General features: G+C 36.4%; 1 protein-coding gene and 1 non-coding gene across 5 annotated transcripts in view; one reads left to right on the top strand and one right to left on the bottom strand.

Annotated features, from left to right (window-relative positions):
• Positions 1–26,440, bottom strand: part of DTD1 (D-aminoacyl-tRNA deacylase 1) — a 221,091-nt gene that overhangs the window by 118,169 nt on the left and 76,482 nt on the right. The window lies entirely within an intron of this gene.
• On the top strand, positions 12,584–12,687 carry LOC140521772 (U6 spliceosomal RNA). Its single transcript, XR_011973072.1, has one exon. It is a non-coding gene; the product is annotated as a U6 spliceosomal RNA (small nuclear RNA).

The raw sequence follows: 26,440 nt of genomic DNA, 5'->3' as shown, positions 1-26,440 counted from the left end.
CATACAGTTAGAAGAAGAGAAATAAGATAGTTGTAAGAAACAATGCATCAACCTAATCAAATGAGAAAATATTTGTTTACAATGATGGAAACTGTGAGTATACATTAACATTTTAAGCACAGAAAACTGGTTAAATTACATAAGAAAAAGAGATTCTGCTGTCACCATTTCTTCAAGAGGACAGGACTTTTTTTTTGAAAGCTATTATTTAGAAACAACTATTACAAAGTAAAATATCATGCATGTTATCATGAAGCAGAAGCACAGGAAAGGAAACAGAATCCTCAGAAACAATGGCTTAACATTCAATAAATAAAGGATATTTCAAATCCCCCAATAAGCCTTTTTTGTACATCTCCTTTTTGGCTGACATCCCACGAGAAAGAATCTGTCTGAGCTAGAGAAAAAGCAGCCCTACTTAAAAGACAATGATATTTAATTTACCAGGTACAGGTTTGGAACCACACAAAGTTCTGCTATACACAGGCTCACTTATTAAAGTACAGTATTTTATTAACAGAGAGAAGGCACAACCTTCTGGTCCTTGTTTTCTGCACCTGTAAACTGGGTTAAGAAAGCCCTACCTGAGACAGCCAGAAAGAGAGTGGACACAGTGCAGGACTGGTAGACTAGTGAACCTAAGATCAAATCCAGCCTCACACTCTAGTTACATGTTCATTTACATGACCTTTAGAATAAAACGAAGGATTTGGACTCTATGCTCTCTAAATTTCTTTCTAGTTCTAAATCTATGATATCATGATCCTACTCTTCCTTAGGGGAAGGTATTAAGATTAAGAAGGAGCTTTCATCCGTCTTTGAAACAAAAGAGAAGAAAACCTGAAACTGATCATATAACTAGTAATTCACAGAGCACAATTAGTCTTCAGCTCCCAGCTCCAGCACTTTCTCCACTATACCAAGCTGCCTTCAGGGATACAATGTTGGCCCCCTCACCTATTAATAAGGAGCGCAGAAGACCAGAGAATAATAAAGAGATTTGGAGCTGGAAAAGGTTATTTGAAATTATCCATTCCAATTCCTTCCTTTTACAGAGGAGGAAACTAAGTCCCAGAGAAGGACACTAAATCACCCTCAGTCTCAAAGCCTGGTGTGCTAACACAGGAATTAACTGAACACATGGATGTGTGTAAAGTAATACAGATCTGTTGTTTTTCTTTCAAGATACAATTGCCTATGATCATGGCCTGTAAACAGATCCATTGCACTTGCACATCCTTAAATAGCACTTGCACATCCTTATATTACTATAGATAATATAAACATTTGAGTTTAACCTGTAAACACCATACTGCGCCTGATCTATGCTGATACATCATGGTATAACCAAAGTTAATGTTAACTTATGAGCTTGTTGTTGGCATGATGGCTTCTTTGTCTGTTTCTCTTATAAATCAAAACAGATTTGTGGAATGAGAAATGCAGAATGCTGAGGATGCTGTAGGGGTGGATGGATGCCCCCTCCCCACCTCATCTCAACCTGTCACCATCAAGAATAAAGTACTATGACCCCCTTATCTGCGGTCTCCACTGTCACCCTTCTGACATCTGCCTAGATCCAGAGTGAATCTTCAGGGAGCTGAGAAGCTCCTGTCTAACAACTGGAAACATCTAAAAAGAGAAGGATGAAAGTTCCTAGAACTTTTATTCAGGGAGGATGGAGGTAGAAATGAACCAAAAAAGAGATGAATGTTAGAAGAGCCTTTATGATACAAATCAAGTCTAACTATTAATGACTAGAATCAGACTAAGTATCAGTTATACTTAAACTCCATCTACCTAATGGGTACTTTGGTTGAAAGAAGACAGGCATGCCTGAAAAGTCACGTGCAAACTGAATTTTGATAAATCAAATCCTATTCTTAGGGAAATTGTGCAATCAGGGACACTGTTATCTAAGCAATCTAATGGTGAATTATTTCTTACCTAAAAGATCTTTTTATCAAACAAAGAATTACACCTGTTAATTAATTTGCTTTGTTAAGTTCTAATTTCCATGTATCAGGTCTTCCTTAAAAGATTAAAACTAAAGTTCTCCACAATACTAATGAAGATTTGTAGATTCGAATCTTTGGATAAAACTCTTATTAACTGGAAAAAAAGAAAATACAAACACAAATACATCAAATAACAAATAAAGAGCATAACACATGAACTTCTTCTAAAAAAAAAAATACACCCAGCACAAATTAATTTTGTACTTTTATCCAAAACCTGATTGCAGAACCTCTAAATTCCCAAGTAGGTTAACCAAATCTTCAAGGAACATTTTGGTGTTTAGGTTGCAAATGAGAAGGCAACTCCAGGTGGCAACTATGTTACAAACTTTTGGAAAGGAACTAAAATATAAAACAAAAGGTTTCCATAAAATTCTCAAACATTTTCCAAAGGGTTAACTTTTTGCAACTAACTTGGAAGAAATTTTAAAAGAAAAAAAAACATGTAGAATGGACATTAGTTAGCCTGTATAAAGAACTTTCCAAATTTTGAGGAAGCTTGTGAAAAGTTGACTTGTTATTGAAAAAAGACAATTTCATACTACAAAGGCTGCTAGATACCAAGTACTGTGTTAAGAAGCAGAGATACAAATAAAAGCAAAACAGTTCCAGACCTTAAAGAGCTCATATTCTAATGGGTGGGGTAACATGCAAATAGCTATTTATCTACAGGCTATATAACGGACAAAGTGAAGACAGTCTCAGAGGGAAGGCACTCACATTAAGAAAGAATGAGAAAGGCTTCTTGCAGAAAATAGAATTTTGCCTGTGATTTGAATGAAGCTGGAAAAAGGTAAAGAGAAAGATCATTCCAATCATAAAGGATGGACAGAGAAAACATATGGGGGAAGGCCAGTGAAAAGACATAAAGTTGGGGAAATGAATTGTCATGTGCAAAGACGAGCAAGGAGGCCAGTGTCACTGAATCATGGAGTTGTGTGAATAGTAGTAAAATAGAAGAAGCATGGAAAGACAGGAAAGGATTAGATTGTGAAGGGTTTTAAATCCCAAAGATTTTATATATGCTCCTAGAGGGAACAGAAAGCCACTGGAATTAATTGAAGGGGGTAGGGAGGAGAATCACTTTGGCAACTGAGTGAAGGATGGACTGGAGTGGGGAGAGGCTTGACGCAGGGAGACCAGCCAGGAAGCTGCTACAATAGTCGAGGTGTAAGGTGAAGAAATGGGTTTATAAAGATGTCATCAACAACAACTCAACTGGGGAACAGAGTGGATATGGGAAGCAAGAGGGAGTGAAGAGTTAGAAATGACACCTAGGTTGCAAGTCTGGTAACCAGGAGGAGAGTGGTGTAATAGAGAAGTTCAGAATAGAGAATTTAAGGGGGAAATGAATTCAGTTTTGGTTGTACTAAACTCAAAATGTTTATGGGAGATCCAGTTCAAAATGTCTAACAGGCAATTGGAAATGAGGAGATAAGAGGTCAAGAAAGAGGTTAAGGTTAGATAAAGAGGCTTTTAAGAATTGAGGACTGCAAGATATGAGCACTATATAGAAAATATATCTACTGGAAAAATGGACCAAAATTTTCAGCAGTATGGTATTTTATTATTTAATCGACTTTTGCCTGTTACATTATTTAAGTAGATCAAGACTGTAGGAAACAGGGAAGAAGTTCTGTTTCCACAGTTTTGGGTAATCAGATTTGTGACCTAGCACAGGCTTGATGATGTATTTGAGGGAAACCCTATCAGGAGAACGTGGAGTCATGTGGCAATGGATGGATGGTAGGGCAGGAGGCCCAAAATTCAAACAACGTATGAAATTCCCATTATTCTGAACATATTGTAGTCTTCCTGGGACCTCACTTGGAAGCTACCCACCCATTCAAGGAGAATGAATGTAAAGATTAATAAAGGCTTTCCTGATTTCACAACAGGTTTGTTCTTTGTTTAAGGAGAGCATGATTGTTTTGTTAGTTAGCTTGTTAGTTGGGCTCATTTCTCACAAGGATAAAAAAAATTTAAGAAGATATGGACAATGTAAAGAATCAAGTCAACAAGTCAAGTCAGCAAGCAATTATTCAGGCCCCATGCTAAGTATGGGGAGCCCAAACACAACCAGAAAGCAAGACAGTTCCTGCCTTCAAGGAGTTTACATGCTAATGAAAGAAGACAACAATAAAAGGTAGCTTAAAAGTCAGGGAGGGGGCACTTGGGGAATCAAAGAGATGAAGATATCCAGGAAAGTGGGGGTTGGGGGGATATTGGTAAAGAAATTCCTGTGTCAGATCAGGAGTGCAGCCTGGACAGGAATGAAAAGACATGGTTTGCATGGGCTTCCTCCTTAAAATGAAGATTCAGGCAGGAACTAATAAATGACAGGGAGAGGATTCAGGAGCAAAGAATACTTTCCAAGGTAAGTAGTTGTCTCTGAATGAGCTTCTTCTCTATGGCATAGTAACCAAAGTCCTATGGAGGGTCAGGAGTGCAGCCTAAGGAGGAACAAAGATTTACTCACAGACTTACTCAAAATTGGATAATCTGAGATTTAGCAGGTAGATGAAAACATTGTCAGTGTGACTAGGATTTACCAAGCTGTTATAACATTATTTTGGTCTGGAAGGGGCCTTAAGAAATGATCTAGTCCAATTTCCCTGTTCCCTGCCCTTTACAGATAAGAAACTGAAACCCAGAAAGGTCATTCATGCATGGCAACAGAGGCAATAGAACCACTTCCCCACCATGCACTAGTTCCTCAGCCCTTTATAATCTGGCTTCAGAACCTGTCACTCTACTGAAACTACATTCTTCTGTAAGGTTAGCAATGATTCTTAATTGCTCAATAAAATGGCCATTTCTCAGTCCTCATCCTCCTAAAACTTTCTTCAGCTTTCAAGACTGCTGACCTCCCCTTTCCTGCCAGATACTCTCTGTCCCACCTTTGTTTCTATGATACTACTCTTTACTAATTTTCCTCTGACCTCAGAAGTGAATAAAAAACAAAGCTGTGATTCCATTCCAGGTATTCTAACTCTACAGCTAGTATCCTTTTTACTACCACCAACTGGAAGTCTTCCGTGCTGCAATTTGACCTCAAAGAAAATTAAAGGAACAGTTAAAGTATCAGGTATATTCTCTCTATTTTACCTCTACCATGTGAAAATCTCTTAAAATTAAACATCTGAGAAAGCATTCTAAAGGAATAATCTATTGGGCCCAGCTACTTTTGAAAATTCAAGGAATACAATAGCAATTAGTATTCATCAGCTTTCCTCATGATGAACTGAACCTAATGGTTGTGTTCAATAAATATCAAATAAATGAATTATTAAATATTAAAATTAAGTGTTAAAGAGTTCATCATATTTCTTATTTCTGTTCCAACAAACACAATTCTTAATATGTGAAATGGTCCATCACAACTTCTTCCAGGGCTTAAAAGACTCTTAAACATTTAAAAAAAAAACTACTATTACTATTACTATTTTTTTTACCTAATTATTAAGAAATTTATTTTTCAACCTGGGTCTGAATTGGAGTTAGAGTTGCCCAGCACTATTAAGAACTTTTTGAAAGAGAAAACATTCTGCTAAAAGGTTAACAATCACATTCACAGAGTTAGGTAAATAAGGTGAAGTAAAATGTTTCACTCAAAGGAAAATGAGATCATGGAAAAAGGACAACCTAAGATAAACACAGAATTTCATTACTAACAAGAATATACAATTACTTTGCATTCACTATTCTGCTATCACCATTCACAACCCACACCATAAAAGAAAACTATGATCAGATCCAGGAAAAGAAAGTTAATTTCAGTTACTTAATAGAGCCTCCTGGGCCAAAACTGAGTCATCTAATGAAGTTGATCTGTTCAACATGACTTGAAAAATCAAAAATGCCCAGACAGCTATTTAACACACCCTGAAAATAGAAACTTAAAACTCAGATAACTGAATCTGACATCTCACCATTTCTTAAAGACCTTACAAAGTGAATGTCTGGAGGTTTTGTAATTAATTTTCTTTTGCTTTTTTTTTAATCAGGGTTTTTTAAGAGTAATAATTAATGGAAATAGAATAAGGAAGGAAAAGGAAAAGTTAAGAAAGGGGCCAAATAATATACAGTTTGGTGACCTTTTGACACCACTAATTGGTAAATCATCTACTAACATGAAAATATTTTACAGTAACACAATCTAGTACCTGGAGTAAGTCATTTCTATCACTATTTAAAATCAAAAGACACAGAAAGTAAGCCTGATTCTTCCAACAAGAAAGGCAGAAAAGTGAGTGAACAAGATATCATTAACCTATAGGTATACTTTCCATAACATATGACAGAAATTCTCCAATTTTCTGCTGTGATAGAAACCTTTACTTTAAATAACATTTTGAAAAAACACTTAAATAACAAAACTAATATTTTTAAATCATATTTTGGGATGTATTCTATTAGAAATTGATATGAACATAGCAAATTTTGCCCAAAAAAATGAAAAAGAAGAAAACTTTACTAATACATATTTTATATTTGAGAACAGTGTTAGGTAAAATTACTTTGTATAATGCTTCACAATTCTGATTACTTACTCCACAAGCCCATTTGTGGAGAGATTTTTTTCTGTTCATCAAATTTCTATTTTTAAAAATTCAAAAGTTTTATTTCTAAGTCCACTGTTTTATTTGCATTTATAACATTTGCAGAATTACAATCTACTTCATATTTACAATCAAATAAATTAAGATGAAAAATGGATATTATTTACACAGACTTCACAGAGATTGACCACTATACATATATATATTCAGTGATTGATTCTAGACCAATAGGAAACCACCTTCTCTGTTCCATGATCAATTTCACCTACTCTAATGCAAACAATGGGGCAGCTAGGTGACACAATGAATAGGGTGCCAGGCCTGCAATCAGGAAGACTCCGCTTTGTGAGTTCAAATCTGGCCTCAGACTTTTACTAGCTGTGTGAACTAGGCAAGTCACTTAACCCTGTTTATCTCAGTTTCCTCTTCTGTAAAATAAGCTGAAGAAGGAAATGGCAAAGTACTTCAATATTTCTGCCAAGAAAAACTCAAATGGGTCAAGAGATGGATACAGCTGAAAACAAATGAACCAAAAAAAAGAAACCTTAAACAATACCTCAGAGTTATTCATGAGGATTAAGTGAGCTAATGTTTGGTTTTTTTAAAATGTGGTTCTTTAGTTTTTATGGCTCATTATGGTGTTTGACTTACTACGAGCAATAGTTTGGTCTACGATAATGCTCTACTTCCATGTCCAATATCAATACAATGTATTGGTAGAGTTCTCAAAGATATTTTGGGGTCTGTATTTATGAGCACTTACTCTCTGTTGGTCCATGAAAGATTGCAAGCTTCTGATTATAATTCTAGCCACCATGTCTTTCTGGGTTTTTCACAGGTTATCAATTTAACATTATTTTTTAGGCATTTTCTTGTGTAACACTGACCATTAAGTCAGGTCTCCACAAAGATAATCCTTCTGTAATTCTTGGTGGCAATAACCTGGTCCATTCCCAGGGCAGCTATGTGGTACAGTGAATAGAGCACGAGTGCAGGAGTTAGGAGGACCTAAGTTCAATCAGACACTTGAGATTCACTAGCTGGTGACCTTGGGCAAGTCACATAACCCTCATCCTGGGCCATCTCCAGTCATCCTGATGAATATCTGGTCACTGGATTCAGACAGCTCTGAAGGAGCAGTAAGGCTGGTGACCTGCACAACCCTCCCTCACTCAAAACAAAGTCAAGTGCAAGTCATGTCATTATTTCTCTGATGGCATGGTCTTCAGCAGTGAAGGACAAACACAACCTGGTCCATAATTGTCATCATAAACTACCTTCTGTCCATAAACAGATCGGAATGATTGAGTTATCTGTTGAAAGCATTTTACTATCATACTACTGGCTAAGTTCATGCAATAGTGAACATAGCAGTCCTTTTGATTCCACTCTTGAATGTTAGCAATTTCAGAGTCTCTTAACTAGAGGTAAAACACTTGTGATTACATTCAGTACAACTAATGGCAATGTAACTGCTATCAGTCTCTATTATTACTCAATTAAGTGGCTACTTGTTTCAAAAATATTTCCTCAAGTTTATAATTCCTTTAAAACATTGTCCATCCTTGGTGCCTTGGCTTGCTCTCCTCTCACTCTATAATCTGTTTTGTATCTGGTTTTGTATCCTAAATACGTGCCATGTAATAGAGAAGAAATTTAATAAACACTTGCTTATGGACTGGATTGTTCCAACTGCTGAGTGGCATAGTTATTTACTTACTAATACTTTCTATTTCCATAATGTCAACAAGCAGGGGTAAGGAAATTGCATGAATCTTTAAATCTTTTAAACCCTTTAAAAATTTCTCCTTACTTTGCTACTATACTTCTCCTTCCCAACCTCAAACATCTTTCTTTTTCTTCTTCAATAAGTGCTGAAAATGGCCTTCTTATAGATATGTATGTAACTCATATGCCAATTAAATATGCCTTTTTCATCTAACCAACAGGGGAACTTGGCCTTTTTTATGTTTGTACGTAGTCATAACTTCAGCATTAATAAAAAAAAATAGCTTACTATTAAAATAACTAGAATTTTATGTGGACATTTACAAATAGCACCATTAAAGTCTTATACCAAGCCTTCATTATGGGGTATAAGTGATCCTACATTCTCAAAGGCTATGTTAATGGAGTACAGGCTACAGAAGGTCCTACAAAGTCAGAAAGACTTCAGTATGGGGCCCAGTGCTGTCTGGAGGAAATAACCTGAGTTCACAGATTCACTACCACACTGGCCAGTGTAATTTGCGGCTATACAAAAACTTCCAAAGATCATTTATCAAATGATAAAGGGATTTCAATAAGTGCTGCTGGAGGGATAATCTATGCTGACAAAGTTATAGAATTCATCTAGGACAGCTGGTCACCAGCAAGCCCTGCTGGAAAAGCACCAGTGGCCCTCTCTCTCCTTTACCTCTCCCTTTCACTTGAGTTTTTGACTTCTCACAGAGTTTGGATGGATGTCCTCCTTCTATTGAAACATCTAGGTCTTACTATCTTTCCAGCCAGCAACTTCTAAGGTCCTCCACTGGCCCTACCTCTAAGCCCCACCTTCATCTGACACTGCCATCTAAAGAAACTACCTAACTTAAAGAGCCTGTGGGCTTGTCTATCCATCCCACCATTTCACCATTAGAACTTCCAGCCTTTCCACATGCCCTACAGCTGCACTTTCTTGTATGTGTTGTCTCCCCGACTTAGGGTGTGAGTTCACTGAGAATAGGAACTGTTCTCTGAAAAAAAGCACAGGAGATGAAGTACCTTGTTCAAGGAACAGCAAAAAAGGCCAGTCACTGAATTACAGGATATCTAATGGGATTAAGGTGTAACAACACGGAAAAGGGACCAGGTTATGAAGGGCTTTTGAGGTTTTTATATTTGACACTAAAGTTAACAGGGAGGGACTGGATTTTACTAAATAAGTAATATGGTCATTCCATGGTTTAGATTATTCTCAGTTCTTTTCTTGGGTAACAATAATGGACTGAAGGCTAAGCAAAACCATAAAGGATTTAAACTTCCTCTCTAGAAGATGACATATTTTATTTCAATTACTCTTGACATTATTATATTGGTGCTGTGTTTCATTACTATGACTTAATAACAATAGCTGCTGCTTTGAGGTTTGCAAGCACTTATAAATCCTATCTCATTAGATCCTCACAACAATCCTGAGAGGTAAGTGCTCCTATTATCTCCATTTTACAGAAGAAGAAACGAGGCAGACAAGTTAAGTGGCTTAAGCAGGATCACACAGCTATTGAGTGTCTGAGGTAATATTTGAATTCAGGTCTTCTAGACTCCAGGTCTAGCACTCTATCTACTACACCACCTTTCAAATTTGTACATCAAATATTTTAACAATTTCATCATACTTGCATTTATTTTATATATTTGCAGCGTATGATTAAACCACAAGTACGGAACGGAATCAAAGGTGTCCGGGTAATCAATCAATGCAGTATAAATGATAGGGTATTTTCAGGTGGCTTCCTCAGTAATTACTAAATCAATAATAAGTTGCTCTTTATGCCTATAGTATAGCCTTTCCATTCTGAATCCAACAGTTTCCTTTAAGTGTTTATAGATTTTTATAGATTTTTTTTTATATATAAAATCTGTGAATGCTTTGTATGAAACACATAAACACATAATTCATCTATATTTTGAGGTCACTGATATTCTTGGGGTTTTTTGTAACAAATATGTGATGCCTTCTATTAAGAAAGGTGACATGAAGCCTGCACAGGAGGAAACACTGGTGAAGTGCTTAGCTAGTAATACATGACCTACTGTAAAGTATTTGAACTATTAATTACGGATCTCACTCTTACTCACCACTTTCCAGTTATGCACTGAAGCTCTAGTTTCTGTTACCTCCCTTGTTATAGCCACTCTGTCATTCTATATATAAATGGTACACAAGCTTTGTGTTTAACATCTGACCCAATTTATGTAATTTTGTTAGATTTTTTTATTGTTATTTTTCTATCCACTCACACAACACAATGTAGAACAATAAATGCAGGAAAGAGGACAAATATATTTGATATATGTGCTTATTTCACATTACAACTCTTTCTTTTGTGAAATCTCTTGCACTGCTTTAAGGATACCTTGAGTTCCATAAAAATACTTGAAGACATTCTGGCAAAAGGAATGAGGAAGAATTAAAAGAGAGAGTATGGCTTAGTAGAAAGAGTACTGTACTTGGGATGTAGGTTCCATGAAATCTAAGTTCCAGTTCAAAATCTGTCTTTCATTTAGTTTCTCTGAGACTTTCATCTTCTATAAAATGAACAGATCATATTACATGATTTCCCAAGTCCCTTTATGATTCTATAAAAAGAATTCATTCCCAGATCTAAGGGCTAATGTACAGAAAGCACTTTACTTCCCCGCATTAGAGTTTTCTTTAACTACACATCCTAAATATGAATTTCAAAGAATCAAGGGTGAGATAACAGGTCACTGCAAACTAACAACCCATTCACAAACCTACAGGCACTACCTCCACTTAGTACCAGAACAGATTCCTATACTACTTTAAAGTATGACAGATAATTTCCATAATTAGTGCTCATAGAGAGGATAGGTTTTGGGGAAATGATCCATATGACATAAGTATGTATTCATTTTAAATGAAGAATCTTAAAACAACGGAGGAGAAATTTCTCTTCTCTACCCTTGGGAGAATGTATTATTTCAGAGATCATGAATGAGACCCCTCTCTCCCACCAAAACAAAAACAAAAACCAAAAACAACAACAACCAACACCCAACAACTTACTCCTTAGGCCTTACTCCATAAAATGTAAATGACCACAGGAAACTAGCAAAGATAACACAAGAAAATAAAATTTCCATTTCAATGCAAGAATAGAGAAAATGGCTTAGTCGTTATGAATGATGAGCTAAATATACCCTGAAAAAAGTAATAGTCACATATGGTTATTAACATATTGTATTTTGGAAAATGGTACACTGCCACTGTGCATGCCCTACCCACATGTTTCACAAGTACAGCTTGCTACTTTTAAAAATAGGGCTGTCTTGGCATAAGCACTACAGATGAGTAGTAAATAGAGAGCCAACAGAGTTGTGATACCACAATGTTCTTGTCTTTTGCACATGCTATATGCCAAATTGTATATTCTAACTTCAAATCTAAACCATAAGAACATGCCAGGAAGAAAAAGTATACTGTCTGATTTTCTTAAAGTATCAGCAGTAAAATCTAGTTTTGATCTGTAAACTGAGAAAATGGGTAAATGTTACATTTAAGAAAATCAAAAATAAATTTCTAACTTTAAAATTATAACTCTTTCCAAGGAACATATCCATAACCACTAAAGTTATCTGCTCCCAATATTTTTACACAAAATAAATGAATTCATGAAGGCATTCAATTACTGGCTTTTAGGGTTTTCACCAAAACTAACAATATGCTATTTCTAAAAATACAAAGGCACATTTTGTCCCAGGCAATGCTAACATTGTAAGAGTACTCTTTATCATCTGAACCCTAAAGAATGGTGCAAGATCTTGTGCTAAACAATAAAGCTTCTTTTAATGTTAATATGAATAGGATGAAACTTTCACTTGGGGAAATGTAAATATATGCATACAAATATATCTCAATCATAACTAATTCAGTGAGACAAGAAAAATATTAAATTGACAAATTATCCTACTTTATATCTAAAGCAACAGTTAATTTTTTAGGTAACAGGTTGTTTCTTGACTACAAGCTATTAGTGGTCACTAAAAATGTGAAATTTGGGATATATAGGTTTTACATTTCAAAGTAAAAAGCTAAGTTCAGTTAATATTATCATCTGCTACATCCCTATTAGAAAGATACATAGCTTAGAAACTAATTTTGGAACATATAAAATGAACCCAGTATAATTAATGAATTTGATAATAGTTTCTGCTGAATCTTCCTGAAATGGAAGAAAGAAGAAAAAGGGAGAAGAGAGGAAAGGAAAGGATATGCAAGTGTTCACTTCATCAGCATCTATACTAAAACTGGAACTGTACAGAGATTAGCATGGCCATTGTGCAAAGATGACATGCAAATTTGTGAAATGTTCCATATTTTTCTGAATATGTTATGCAGAACGAAAGAAATCCAGAAGTGCATCCACCTATATCGCTGGTGAGAATAAAGAATAGGTAACCAACTCTGCCTTTATAGAACAGGTACAGAAACGAAGCTTTAAAGGAGTATACATGACAGAGCCCACAGATGAGTACTGCATGCAGTTGATAAAGGAATTTAATGGGAAGACCCTTGTCTCTGTTAACCAGAGAAGGGTTAGAATTTCCAGAAAAAAGAAGATGAAATTAAAAAAAATGGAGGATAGCAAGGCAAAATTTGAGAACATATGCAAGCTAATGAAATAAATTCTGGATAAGAAGGCTAAAAGTGACAATCTCCAATTGGCTAGTATCTTCAGTCTACTGCATTATGACTAGCACATATGTTGTGATGGCTAACATGCAACACAACTTGAAGATATGAGCACTGGAAAAGACAACTTCACAATGGGTTATATGATGGCTAAGTCCAGATCATCCCATAGTGGAGACGTCTTTGTCAGAAGACTGACTGAGGCTGAGAAGAATGACAAGGCTATGAAGGACTTTCTTGTCAATAATAATAATAAATATTTATTGACTAGTTGACTTGGACAAAATCTTATCTTCCTGTATTAAGCCATTAATTTTCCTTTAGCTTTCTCATTTCTTTTCTGTTTTTTTCTTACAATATTTCATTTCTTATATGATTTTTAACTTTTGCTTCATTTCTTCCAGAAATTTTAGTTGACCTTGTGGCCACCCTGTGCCACTTTTCGAGACAGCTCTGTCTAGTTTCTCCCTTGAGGATTCCTTGATTCATTCAATCTAAATTTACTGCATGATTAAGTTATATCTTGGCATTGATGAGAATGAGGTAATGGCAGAAAAACTCAGTGCTGCTGTCCTAATGAGATACTCCCCCATGAAGTAGATGAAGATGCATCCTGAATGGAAGAGGTAGACTTCATCCTCTGTCCACCCTGGCTCCATCTGCCAAAGTTTTTTTTCTTCTATTCTGCAGTGTATAAGAGCAGAGATTTAAAGTCTCTGTGCCCAAAAGGTCTACAGGAACCGGGTGGAAGATCCAGTCAGGAAGACCCCCCTAAAGAACTTTCTTGCATGGAGACTAGGTGGGGGCTTCAGGAGTTGTATACAGCCCTCCCTCACTTAAATCCAATTAACTTGCGTGTAATGGCATTACCTCCCTGATGCTATTATGGTCCTCTTCGAGAACAAAGGACAAACAACAAACACCAAGATAAGAAAAAGTTTTAGATATAACACATATAAAGCCTGAAACTATGTGTGTACCATCTAAGGATGAAGATCAGGAGTGAGCCTCAGATGTGATATATACATGACGTCCCAGAACTAGGCCATGGAGAAGACTCAGTACTCCTTGTACTGAGCAAGGAGCAAAAATAGAGGCCGTGTGGCTCTGACCTGAGAAGGGGTGCAGATTCATTCCACAAACACTCATAAGAAGCTAAAACCAAGGGTGAGTTTGCAGTTGTCACTGAACCTTCAGAGGCTTCTCTGCACTATCATGTGGCCTCTATTAGATAGAGCTCCAAACAGGAAAAGTCTGTATTTTTGTTACCTAGATCACAGTAGGGTCAGAAGCTTACAAAGATCAGACTAGGAGGTAAATGATCAGACTTCATCATAGATGAGGGTGAGCTAAAAGTTTACGGTTCATGGCCTGAGTCAACCCTAAGATCACTGAAGAATACAGCCTTTAATGGTCATAGAAATCAACAACAACACACCAAGAGAATATGAATTAAAATTAAACAAAACCCCAAGTGACCCTTAAAAAAAGTCTCAATTCAGGAATCAAGGCTAGAAGAATCAGACAACAACAGCAACAAAAAAAGATGTCCACAATAAAACGCTATTTTAGAGTCCCTAATACCAAAGATATAATCCATAAGAAGAGAATAATCTCACAACATTTACAAGCAAAGCCTCAGAGAAAAATGCAGGGTGGCCACAAGGTCAACTAGAATTTCTGGAAGAAATGAAGCAAAAGTTAAAAATCATATAAGAAATGAAATATTGTAAGAAAAAAACAGAAAAGAAATGAGAAAGCTAAAGGAAAATTAATGGCTTAATACAGGAAGATAAGATTTTATCCAAGTCAACTAGTCAATAAGCATTTATTATTATTATTATTATTGACAAGTAACAGATTTACTAAAAATTAAAATGGACTAAACATAAGTTAATTACTTCATAAGTCAACAAGAAATATTGAAACAAGAATTGAAAGAATTGAAGAAAATATATCAAAAACAACTGACCTCTATAGAAAAGAGGGCAAGGAAGAAAATAATCCAGAAATCATTCAATTTCCTGAAAGCTATGAACCACTTCGCAACAAAGAGCCTCGATGTCATACTTCAAGAAATCATGAAAGAAATAGGCCTATTAGAACCATACAGAAAAGTGAAAATAAAAACAACACACCAATCACCTTCTTAAAGAAATCTCAAGGTTTTCTCCTTCCAAGAACCTCCCAGGAACATCACAATCAAAATCCAAAACTTCAAGGTCAAAGAAATAATACTACTAGCATCCAGAAATAGGGAATCCAAACACACAGGAGCAATAATTAGGTTCACCTAAGATTTAGCTTCTAGAACCATAAAGGAGAGTTTTGAAAAATTATTCCAAAAGGTAAACAGTAAGACATAACCAAGACTAGCTTAGCCAGTTAAAACAGTATAATCATACATAGGAAAAAAAAATAAAACAGAGGACTTTCAAGCACTCCTGATGAAAAAACAATAGCTGAATAGTAAATATGAAATGTAAACACAGGAATCAAGAGATAGAATCTGAAGGTAAACAGATCTGAAAAATGATGAAATATTTGCATTCTAATAGGGAAAGAAGACAGTGTCCTCTCAGATCATTCTGAAATCAAGAATAATAAAGAAAATTTTAAAAGTTATAAAGGGCTGGAAGTGGTTTTGTTATGTTTTGATGGTCTTAAAAGAAGAAAGGGAAGGGAAAATATGGTGGGAAAGAAACAGGAATGAAATTTAATATGTCACAAATACTGGGTGAGCAAGTAGAAGATTATACAAATGGTAAGGAGGGGTGGGAGAAGTAGGCATTTACTTGAACCACACTTTCATCTGAACCAATCAAAGCGGGAGAGATGGTGTAAAAATAAATTCAACTCAACAGGGGAACAGAAGGACACCCATTTCTCAGGTATAAATTGCATATTAACAAAACTGGGCATTTATTAGGGCATAAAAACCTCACAGAAAATGCCAAAAAAACAGAAAACCTAAACAATCCTTTACTAAACAGATTATTTTTAAAAATTACATTCAGGAAAAGACCACAGAAGAAAAGATTAAAAACTAACTGGAGAATTAAAAAAAAAAACAATTCTAAAGAACTGGTAGGTCAAATCAAAGAAAAAATTAGTTTCATAAAAGAAAACTACAACAATCTAAGAGTATATTTTAATTTGTAAGAAGCCTCCAAAGCACTCCTCAAGGTAAAATTTACATCCCTTAACATATTCAGGAACAAAGAAAGAGAAAGAACAGATCAATGAACTGGGTAGGCATACAACTAAAAAAAATTAGAAAACCAACAAATTCTAAACTCTTATTAAACATCAAAACAGAAATTCTAAAAATCAAAAATGATTAATAAAACTGAAATTTTTTAAATATTAAATTAATAAAATTTAAAACTTTTTTTAAAAAACAGATACAACAATGGCTAACTGGATTTAGAAAAACTAAACCAAATTACCAATATTAAAAATGAAAAATTAAAATCTACAACAAAGAAAGGAATTTATTAGATACCATTTTGCCCAATTAGTAAAACTGACAAATTGGAATGACAAATTGAAATGAATGATTATTTACAAATATAAAAAATGCATTTATTAAAAGAATAAAATTAGGGATTTAAATAATATAATCTCAACAAAAAAGTTTAAATAACCCATAAACGAAGTCACCCCCCAAAAATGTTATTACAAATAAATTCTATCAAATATTATAAGAACAATTAATTACAGTATTTCATAGACTGTTTGCAATAGAAAGGATTCTATAAAACTCCTTATGCGATATAGAGTTTTAAAACAATACCAGAGAGAGAGAAAATGGAGAAAGAAAAATACAGACCAACAGCCTATGAATTATAATGCAAAAAAATAAAATATTAATAAAGAAGCTAAAGCAACATGTTAAAAAGGTTTTACACTATGACGAGGTTAGATTTAAATGAGAAATGCAAGATTGGTTCAATATTTGGGGGAAAAAAATCAATGTAAGACTATATTAATAATAAGAATGACAAAAACCATATGATTATATCAATAGATGCAGAAAAGGCTTTTGACAAAATACAACACCCATTTCTAAAAGAAAAAGAAAAATACTAGGAATCATAGGAATAAAGGGACTTTGGTTTAGCATGGTAAGTATTATCTATAAAAACCCAGAATCACCATTATATGTATTGCAGAAACCCTAAGAGGCCTTTTCAATAAGATCATTTTCATTACATTCTTATAAACATAATTTGCTCAACCATTTCCCAGTTAATGAATACTTCTTTGGTTTCTAGTTCTTTGACACATTTCATCAGAGAGACTATACCCGTAAAGAGATAATACATCCAATTCAGAGCATAAAATCACATAAGAACAAATATAAAAAAAGATGCAAAAAGACAGTCACGTGAAGGAGAAAGCAGCTCTAAAACACATAACCCATTGGTCGAGAAAAGAATGTCAGCTATGGGACTCAAGAAAGAATTTCCAGTAACCAATATTATGAGTTTACCCCTTAGGCCACCCATGTTCTCTGCACTTGTGCCTCATTACCATTCTACTTGTAGATAGTCTACTCTTCCCTTGGACTCTGTATGTACTTGTGGGAAAAAATGCCTCAGGCTTTTTTGGGGGGAGGAAGTTTCTAGGTGGGAATAGATGTTTTTGTACCAACCATTCTTACTATACCATGTCAGTATATATGCTCTCCACAGTTAATGAAGGATGGCTAATAATCACTGGGTGAGCGTAGAATGAAGGCTCCTACATGGCAGTACTAAAACCCACAACATCCTTACAATTACCCCTAGGGCTCGGAGGGAAGTAGTCAACCAGACCTGGAGACTCAACTTGCTAGTGCTAATGGGAATTGGAGAAGTAGCCCCAAAGGAATGCTACATTTGACACTCCCATCACCTTACCTACAGCAGCTGTTCCAAACCTCTTTTCCCTCAAGTCACCCAAACTGTTTTCTCCCTACCCACTGTCAACAGATGATTTCAATTCATACTTTTTTAGGAAGAGACCAATGAGCTCCCTCCTTCCTCCATTTTATCATCCCCCAATATCTCCTCATTTACTCCCTTGTCTCATAAAGAAGTGATCCTCTTTTTTGACAAAGCTTATTCCTCTATTTGACCCTTCTAATTTCCTCTGGTTGTCCCCCAAAATCACCTTCCCCCTGTCCTCACTCTAATTTTCCATCTTTCTTCGGACTCCATCCCTACTACCTACAAATATGTCCAAATTTCCCCATCCTTAAAAAATCTTCACTTGACCTTACTTGTCAAGCTACCGTCCTATACCTCTCCTCCCTCCTCCACTAAATACATTTTTAAAAGCCATCTACAATACCTGCAGGCATTCATTTCCCCTTCTCTCATGTACATTACTGTACTGAAATTGCCTTCTCCAAGGTTACCAATGATCTCCTAACTGCCAAACCCAATAACATATTCTCAGTCCTCATCATTCTTGACATCCCTGTAGCAACTGACCATCTCTCTTCCTGGATACTCTCTCACCCCTGGGTTTTCAATATTCTGCTCTATCAGGTGTCTCCTAATTATTAAAATGAACATTCAACATCTTAATTTTGGATGTCCCACAATAATCAGTTCTACTCTTTTCTCTATATACTCTATCTTTGAGATCTTATCAACTATCATTTCTATGCATCATAATTATTCTCAGGAGTCACTAACTTTATAGGCAGCTAGGTGGTGCAATGGAAAGGGCACTGGGTGTGGAGTCAGGGAAGACTTGAATTCAAATCAGAACTGACAAACTTACTAGGTGTATGACTCTAAGCAAGTCACCTACTCCTGTTTACTTCAGTTTCTTCATCTGTAAAATGAGCTGAAGAAGGAAATGGCAAAACCACACCAGTATCTTTGCCAAGAGAACCCCAAAGGAGGTTATAAAGAGTCAGATATGACAGAAAAAACAAGAAGTCATTAACTTGATGGATGTGTAGATGGTTTTCTCCTTCCCTTCTGCATATTAATGATTTGAGAAAGGCTGACATTAGAGCAATTTCATATGTGTACCCTTAGTTATGTCTCATTTATGCAGACAGGAAAGCAAATTTTCCTACAGTTGTGTACCATAAAACCCTAACAGAGAATAAACTATTGATCTGATACCTAGAGTTTGGCTTTGCAATGGATTTGAGCGGTCATTTGAAGTTTTTCTCTTCCCTTTGGGTAGAGGCAGGGGTTTCTGTTAGTTTCTCACTGAAATAATACTATAAGATACCTCAACAGTGAGAGAAAGCAAAGCCAAAGCACAGTTTTGGAATTTTAACACTGCCTAACAATTGCACTGAAAAAACTGCTTGAGTTTTGCTTACTTCTTTGTTTTTTAAATTAGAATTTGAAAGACCACAATTTTGCTACATGGATATGTGTTGTGATTCTTTGGTGGAAGGGGAGTTACTGGAAAGGACATGTTAAATTTTCCTCAGGAGCCCAGAATTGTTTCTGACATAGACAAATATGCCAATTGTACCCCATTTAACTTGCTGAAGATAGTCAGAAATGCTGCATTAGCTTAAAATTTCCACTGACCCTTAAACTGTGAACTATAATTCTCTCCTGTAGCTTCCAAGGCAGGGTTGCTACAAAACATAGAACTCAGGCCCCAGGAGCATTTCCCCAAGCACAGAAGAAATGACAACTGCTTATACATGGGAAATACAGGACACGTACTGGCCTAGAAGAGTCTCTAGATGTGCTGCATGGTATCTCTCCCCCAGCATAGGAGGGCAGTCAGGCTCCACTGTGGCAGTGCAATAGTGCCCTAATAGTAGCAGTTGTCTTGTCCTGGCAGAAGGGATAGCAGTTGACCTTGGCAGTGAACCTCAGTGAACAGTGGGCAGAGACACAAGGTCCAGCAGCATTGACCAAGAGACAGCAAGAAAAGATGGCAAACCTAGGGGTGCTAGCCTAGATCTTGAGAGTGAACAGAGATATGATCTCCAATGCCTAGTGGTAAAGGGAAGAGGGCTTGGGTGGGAGGTGCCTCATGGGATGGAGCAGGAGGGTGGATAGCAAGGAGAGATGCAGGCAGGCCCCAGAGGCAGTGGACAACAGATGAAATCCCATTAGCAACTGCAGCTCAGTGGCAGAAGAGTGGGTACGGGCACATGCAGTGGCAAAAGCAGGCCCACTATAGCCAACTGCTTACTGTAATGCAAAACTGATTTCCCTCTCCACATTGTTACCAACACAATACCCACTCATGATGATCATGGTACAAATGGTACATGTACCTGGTACAAATCCTCAAGGAAGAATATACCAACCAAATGGGTAGCACTATTGGAGGAGAGTTTGCTTTATGCAACAAAGAGGAAGTAAAAGTGTCTAAACAGCCCCCCAAAAATAATGATGGCTATCTAATATCACCAGTATTTTTGTCTAAAATAAGTAATAAGACTATAGAGCTTTTGACTTCCTGATCCTTAAATATATCTCAAACTACCCAAAACACTGGAAGTGATCTGGTAAGAAGTCAATTGTTAACATTTTTGTTTACAAAGACAACAGTTCCATAACAAAAAAGGGATGTTGCAAAGGTGAAATCAACAAGCTATGGGGAACAGCTTGGATCTGGTAAAGGTAGAATATGTGTGAAAGATAGTGAGGAGTCCAGGATGACTCATCGGTTGTATGCCTGGGAGGATGGTGTTGCCATCTACATTAAAAGGAAAGATAAGAGGGAGGAAGGATTTAGAGGGAAAGATAATGAGTTCCATTTTGGACATATTGAGTTCAAACTGTCTAATGGACATCTAGTTTAAGATGTCTGAAAGGAAGCTGAAGAAGTGAGACTGGAAGTCAGTGAAGAGGTGGAAGCAGGATAGGCAGTTTTAAAAATCATAGAGATGGTAATTAAATCTATGGGAACAGGTAAGATCACTCTGTGAAGCAATGTAAAAGCAGAAGAGAAGAGTGCCCAGGACAGAACCCTGTGGAAAGCCCACGGTTAGAGGGATGATCTGGAGGAGAATCTGGGAAAGGAGACAGAGAAGGAGTGATCAGATAGCTAGAAGAAAAACCAGGAAAAAGTGATATTCTGAAAACCTAGAGAGAAGAGAGCATCAAGGAGCAGAGAGTGATCAACAGTATCATGGGACAAGTAGAGAGATCAAGTAGAATGAAGACTGAGAAAAGGCCATTGCATCTGGCACCTAAATGATCATTAGCAACTTGGCAAGAGCAATCTCAATAGAATGATAAGGTTGGAAGCCAAACTGTAAAAGGTTAAGAAGAAAGTGAGAAGAGAGAAAATGGAGGCAGTTATTGTAGACTTTTCAAGGACTTCAGCTTCAAAGGGTAAAAAAGATAGAAGATGATAGTGGACATTATCTGGATATTAATGGGCATAGGATGATGAAAGGGTCAAATGAGGGTTTTTCAGGATAGAAGAGACATTGGCATGTTTGTAAGCAGCAGGGAATGGACAATGAGAGAGTTAAAATAAATCATAAAGAGGGGATGACAAAGGCATGTTGAAGTCCCTTAGTATGAGGGCAGGAGTTGGGGAGACAAGAAAAATTGTGAGCCACTAAATTCATCATGGAAAGAAGGGGAGAAATCTAGGGATCTATAGAAAAGAGCTAAGAGAATTTTTAATTGGGTAATAGATATGAATAGCATGAACCTCAGAAAAGAGTTTACTGAATGATGAAGGTGGGGGAGAATCTGGAAGTAGTAATAGGGAGCAAGGAGCAATACTAATCCCCTGTCAAAATCAGTAAGGTGAATTAACAAAGGTGAAGCCAGTACTGGAAAGGGTAGCCAAGGAGGCTGTATCATTAATGGAGAGCAATGTTTCAGATGGAAGGACTGGGAGAGGAAAAGATTTAAGAGGAAGGAAAGTTTGTTGCCTATGAAATAGGCATTTCAGAGGGCACAGCAGAAGAACTGGGTGGTATTTGGTTGAAACTTTGGGGTGGAAGGATTGAAAGGGATGAGAATAAGGAATGAGGAGGTGAAAGGTGGAGAATGGGGTTTGGATAGTGATCTACAAGGGTTCAGAATCACTGGGATGTAAAGAATATGACCATGTGTGAGACTGTTCATCACTGAGTGGATGGAGGAGGACCCTCCGCTTAACAAAGGATGTCAGAGATTTGACTGGAAGCAAGTGTAGTATGAGACTGAAGGTTCACAGTCTGATGATCACTACTCCTCTTCCCTCCAATGGGTATAGATTAGGCAGGAAAGGGGTGCAGTAGGAGATGAAAGTCAAACCTGGACAGCAGGAGAAAAGAAGTTCCATTCCCCACCAACTTTCCTCTTCTTGTTCATGCAAGGAACAGGAGCAGGAAGAGATGAAAGACTTAAGGTCAAAGGCAAGGTTGCTTCCTTTTGTGCCAAAGGTTCTCCACATCTTGGAAGGGAGTTGGACAGACAGCAGAAGGCAAAAGTTGTCTTGTTCTGGTACAGACAGAAATTGTTGCTTTGGGACAGATGGAAGATACCCAGTCCTGCCACCTTCCTCAGGAAACAAACTGCACCCAGCAGGTGGTACAAGATATAAGGCTATCAGAAGAAAGTTTGGCTCCTCTTTTCTTTGGCTCCTAATAAGTGTATAATTCAAGTTCTACTACATCAACTCAAGATTGGGGGCAGGGGGAGATTTAGTGATTTAATGTGAACAACAAAAAGGACTTATAAGTCATGATCAGTGAGTCTTCCCCACAATAGGAGTCTTCCTAAAACTCAGTCTATCCTCCTAATTTCAGGCTATACTGACACACTGTCAATAGCATGGAAGTTAGGAATTAACTTACTCTGAAGGATGCCTTTATATTTCAAACTTTGAAAAAAGTAAAACTGCCAGTCATGAAAAAGTCTTCATACTTTTTGCTTTTCAGTTTCTAAGTATATCTTCTTATATGAAGAAATGTGAAAGTGTAATGTCTACAGGTGAAGATGATGAAAAACATATTAAAAATCATGTTTCCAGAGGAAGGAATGAAAAAGAAAATGATACATAGAAGTTTTATATCTTCACATCATGAAAATTTTCTTCAAGAAAAGAACTGAGAGTGCTGGACATAGTAAGCACCAAATAGCATCACATAAAGTGAAACTGATTACATAACAGAGAGGAAAACACTCATAATTTATATGGAAAAAATGGAAGAAAGATTGTGATTTCCTTAGTAAAAGAAAATTCCTATTGAGGAAAACTCCTATCAATGCAGGTCAGTACAACTCAACAACTTACAGTCATAAGGGGCTCTGAGAGACAGGTGACATACCTATGTCTCAGAGGGAGGACTTGAATCCAACTTGAATTTATGACAGACCAACCTCTATACAATGTTATTTCTCAATTCAGAAAATATTGCCCATAGGATAAAATATAAACTCCTGTGTTAAGTTCATTTTTAAATCCCTTCACAACCTAGCCCCATCCTAACTTTCCAGCCTCATTGTACAACACCTCCTCTCCTGCACTCTGTCATTTAGCCAAACTTTTCCACTGCCCATCTCCATGCCTTTATACTGGCTGTCCCATGGGCTCAGAAGGCATTCCTTCCTTATGTCCAGCCCAGAGTTCCTTCTCTTCCTTTAACACACAACTCAATTACTATCTTCTGCATGAAGCCTTTCCTAAACCTCCCAATTACTAATGCCTTATGCCTCCCAAACTAGATTATATTTACTTCCTGCATATTTGTATTTCTTAATATAAGTGATGTATTAGGACAGTCATATGGTCAGATTTATGCTTAAAGAAGTTACTTTGGCAATTCTACAGAGAAGATTTGAGGTAAACCAATTAGGAAGAGGTTGCAATAATCTATGCAAGAAGTGATTAGGGCCTGAACTAAGATCTAAGGTGCTACCTGTAGAGTGAAAGGGTTGTATGTAAGAGAGGATGTGGAAGACAAAACATCGAGGTGTGGAAACTCATATATGTGGAGCTGAGGGAGAGGGAGGAGTTAAGGACAATGTCAAAGTAACAAACCTGTATGACTGAAAGAATGGTGGAACTTTTGACAGAAATAGGAAAGTATGGAAGACAAGTAAACCTGAGGTGAAAGAAAATGAGCTGTTTTGGACAAGCTGAGTTTGATAGGTCTCCAAGAAATCCTATCTTTCAGGTTTTCTCAGATCTTACTCCTCCCCCACACACATACACACCTCACTATGTAATCTGTAATTCAATGACACTAGCCTCCTTACTGTTCTTTACACATTGAGAAAAATATTTTATATTTTATTTCACTCTATAATTGATTCTTTTTCCTGTAACTGCCTAAATTATGATTGTTTGTTTCTGACCTTAATTCAGAAATTCAGCTTCCTTGATATGAGTTAAATTTAGAAATCCAGTTCTCCTGCTAATCACTGTTCTATTCTTGCCTTAAGGAAATTCACTATCCTTGAGGGATGCAGATGGACACCAGGGAGTCTAATGTAGTATTTTCACACCACAGAACTATTCTTTAAAGATGTCAGGTTTACTATCCAAAAAAGTCAGTCCACTATTTCTAGCCTTGCAGGTGGACTCAAACAATAAACTTTTCTTAGTCACAGGAGGGAAGAAGGGGGCTACTGCTAGCCTCTCATTCCCAATTTCCAACCAATCATGTTGTCCTCACCCTCATGATGCTGCCAACATCCATGTATTTCTTCACCTACCCTGTTCCACTCTTTGTTCTATGTTTATAAAAAGGAGCTGTGTCTTGGTTTAAGGGTCTTTTGGTTAACTGAAACAGTCATTAGACCCACTCTATTGGCAGGTTTACACCCTATAAATAAACTGTTATCTTGCTTGCAGAATACTTGCCTCACTCTACTTTTACTCAATTTTATTTGTGACATGATATTCCATTTTCTGACTCCACATTTTCTCTGTTTCCCATGCCCTGACCTTTTTCCCCTCTCATCTCTACCTCCTGACATACCTGGATTCCTTCAATTATCAGGTAAAATCCCACCTTCTACAAGAAGACTTTCCCAATTCTACTTAATCTCAGGGCCTTCTTTCTGAGACTATCTCTAATTTATCATATGTGTGTGTATGCATAAATCTGCATATATACATATAAGAGTGTATATGTGTGTATATCTATATCCATGTAGATAAAGATATATACACACATGCTTATAAATGTGTTGATTCTCAATAAATGTTATCAATGAATGAAGCATTTATTCTTTATTACTACTATGTATAAACACTGTATCAAGTACTAGGAATACAATCAAAAAAGTACATTAAGCCCTGCTCTCAAAGAGCAAGCATTCTAATGGGAGACATGACACATAAAGAAGGCTTCAGGGGCAAATTCAATGGAAAGATACTTAGGATGCAGTGGAAAATCAGATGGTAATATTTCTTCTTTAAAATAAAATTACATAAGTTCCTGGGGCTGAACTATTTATTTGACAGAGCCAAGGACTTTGGTGACAAGAATTTTTCTTTTCTGGATCTTAAAATGGATCTGACTGTGTAGCACCTGCTGTAGCAGTTACATTTGCAGAGGGGCTGCTTCTCAAGATGATAGTCCCTGATATTGACTATATTAACTAACTGATGTGCTTAGATCAAAACCCACCTGAAACATAATCCATTTGGGCTTGAAAAGTGCCAACAGTTTGACTCTTTAAAAAAAAAAAAAAGTCCCCCCAAGAGGATGCCTATCAATTGGAGAATAGCTAAACAAACTGTGTTATATGAATTTAAAGGAATACTAAATGATGAGGGGAACAGTTTCCAAGAACACTGGGAAGACTTGTATGAAATGATATAAAGGGAAGTGAGTAGAAAGAACCAGGAAAATAATTCATATATCAACTATAACTACAAAAATGAACAACTTTGAAACACATAAGAACCCTTGCTGAAGAATGCTACCCATTTCCTAACAGAGAGGTAATGTACTAAATATAAAGACTAAGAAACACATTTCTGAATACAGCCAATGTGGGTGTTTATTTTGCTGGATGATGTGTATTTGCTACAAGGTTGTCTTTTTCTCTCTTTTTTTCAGAAGGGAGGAGGTGGAAGAGAGAGGAAATTAAATACTTACTGATTGAAAAAAAGATACAATAAAAATAAAAAATAAATTTTAAAATTGAAAACCCCTCCCAGAAAAAAATAATAGCATGATAAGATGTTTGCAGGTGTTCTTCTGATGCTTGGATATAATGCTAATATTAAAATCATGTTCCAAATGTGCTAAAAAAAAAAAACCAGAGAAATATGAAAAGGTATAAATGAGACTTTTCAAATGTGGAACCCTACCCTCTTACTACATAATTTCCTATTTTTTAGTTATCATCACAAGGTTTCTTAACTTCTTTTCATTCAGAAGAGGAAAACCTTTTCCAAATATTTAAAATTGTATCTATCAAGTAGATATAAAAAGAAATACCCAAATGCCTGGGCCATATATAAAGGGCCCAGGAAATGGGTAAACCAACTATAGG

The sequence above is a fragment of the Notamacropus eugenii genome, chromosome 1 (assembly GCF_028372415.1).
Source record: "Notamacropus eugenii isolate mMacEug1 chromosome 1, mMacEug1.pri_v2, whole genome shotgun sequence".
NCBI lineage: Eukaryota > Metazoa > Chordata > Mammalia > Diprotodontia > Macropodidae > Notamacropus > Notamacropus eugenii.
This window is presented reverse-complemented; position numbering and strand designations above follow the sequence as displayed.